The following is a 2,412-nucleotide window of genomic DNA, read 5'->3' on the forward strand; positions in this document are numbered from 1 at the left end:
GGAGTTGGGAAACAGAAATATCCCAGCGTGAGCCTAGGTCAACCATTGTCCTCTATAAATTGAGGCCTGGATGAATTGGAACAGCCCCTTTAACCTCTCAGCGCCTCATTTCTTCATCTTTCAAAATGCTGAGGTGAGAATTAAAGGAGAACACTGGAGGGGAAAGTGATTCTATTCATGGTCTGCACCTCTCCTTTTTGTTGACATTGAATAGTGTTGCTTCGCTCCCCTTGTAAATTCACCTTGTCAATTCCCACTATCCCCTCCCCCATCCCAGTCAGGATCTCAGATTCAGAAACTACCCCAGTCAGGGGAAACCTTACCGATCCTGGATACAACTCCTAGATTTTATAGGGATTTCCCCAGATAGAGGCAGGGCCCTGTCTTGGGTCACACAGCCCACTGGGGCAGAGCCAGGACTAGAACTCACATCTCTCATCAGCCAGTTGACAGATGACCTTGTTTCATAACACCTCTATGTCCCTCTGCAAGCTTCACTGTCCCCATTTGTAGGACAGGTGGTGGTGAGGACTCAAGAATCAAGTTCCTGGCTAAGAGCTGGGCACACAGGGCTATTCAGCAAACACTGGGTCTTAAGAAAATCCCTAGGGCATTTTTGAGGCTTTAATATTATTATCCATTTTTTCATAGAAATCTGTAGTCTATCTGGTAAAATGATTTTTCCTCTCATGGTTGGTAGAAAAGCTAAAGTCAGCGAACTACCGACTAGACTTGATTTACCGCCCAGTCAACTGTGGCCAGTTTCCATTTGTCGTAGGATCTGACATGATATGCTGTTGCATGATGGAAGTGGTTAAGGTGAAGTTTATTCATATATTTCATTCATCCATTCATTGATTCAACAAACATCTTTTATGCCTACGGTGTGCCAGGCATTGTACAAGGTATGGGAATACTAAGGTGCATAAGATATATCCCTGCTCTCAAGGAGTCTTGGTGCAGTGGGGAGCTCAGACATGCATGAAAGTGGGGTGAAATGGAGGCCCAGAGGAGGGAGTGGCTACCTGTCTCTGAGAGTCCAGGGAGGCTTCCAAAAGTGAAGTTTGAATTGTGAAGGATAAATAGGGGTCACTGGTGAACAAGGTGGGAAAGGTCTTCCACCCAGAGAACAGTGTGAGCAAAGGTCCATATGTGGAAATAGGAGAGTTGGAGATGAGCTGGTGGCAGAGACCAGCGTCAGGGGAAGATGAAACTAGAAAAATAGTCAAAGACTGACTCGTTAGGCTTCCCTGGTGGCGCAGTGGTTGAGAGTCTGCCTGCTGATGCAGGGGACACAGCTTCGTGCCCCGGTCCAGGAAGATCCCACACGCGGCGGAGCGGCTGGGCCCGTAAGCCATGGCCGCTGAGCCTGCGCGTCCGGAGCCTGTGTTCTGCAACGGGAGAGGCCACAACAGTGAGAGGCCCGCGTACCTCAGGAAAAAAAAAAAAAAAAAAATTAACTCGTTTATGCCTGAACCCTGTTTTTACTTAGCACACAAAGCATCTGCTATGTGCCAGGCACTGCATAAATGCTTTACAAATATTAAGTAATTTAGTCCTCATAATGACCCGATCATCATCTCCATTTTGTAAGGGAAACAGAAGCATGGAGAGGTAAATGACTGGCCCAAGTTCACTCAGCTGGTAAGGGACAGCTGAGATTTGAACTGTGGCATGTAAAGAGTATTGGTCCTGGGGAAAATGTTGCCATACTTCTATTCATTTCATAGATGTTCTCCAGGTACCTGATAGGCACTGGGAATAAAATGGCTCATATAACTTGATGTGACTCTCACTGAGTTTAATGTCTATTTTAGAAGATGGATGATTAAACAATTAGCTCAATAAAGTCATCTGGAGGTTCTCACACTGGCCAAACCTGAGCACCTGGTAATGATATTGAAGGTGGTAGGACCATGACCCCCAGACCCCACACCTTGGATAGGATTTGGCATCTTGTTTGTGTCTATTTATTGCTTGGTGAGCTCTCACCCAGCCCTCTTCCAGACAAGCCAAGTGCCCTGGCTTCCCAGGGAGCCCCTAGTGCAGGTGGCAAGTGCCCAGAAAGAAAGTCCAGTAAAGACTGCAATAGGCACGGAGCCAGCACTGCAGTGGGGCACAAACAGTGACATAGTTAGGGAAGCAATATTTAAACTAAGACTGAGAAAATGAAAAATTTCCCAGCTGACAGGAAGTAGAATTGGAATGGGGGGTGGAAGGCATTCTTAATAGAGGGGAAAAGACCCAGCCTCTCTGTCTTGCAAAGAAGTTTGGCCCTCGTCATGGAGTCAGTGGGGAACTACTGCATGGTTTTGAACAGCAAAGTTATACGATCCAACTTGCATTTTAGAAAGATACCTCCTGGCAGCTATTTGGTAGGTTGATTAGAGAGGGACTATCCTGAAAGGCCAG

Source organism: Pseudorca crassidens, chromosome 15 (assembly GCF_039906515.1).
Source record: "Pseudorca crassidens isolate mPseCra1 chromosome 15, mPseCra1.hap1, whole genome shotgun sequence".
Taxonomy (NCBI): domain Eukaryota; kingdom Metazoa; phylum Chordata; class Mammalia; order Artiodactyla; family Delphinidae; genus Pseudorca; species Pseudorca crassidens.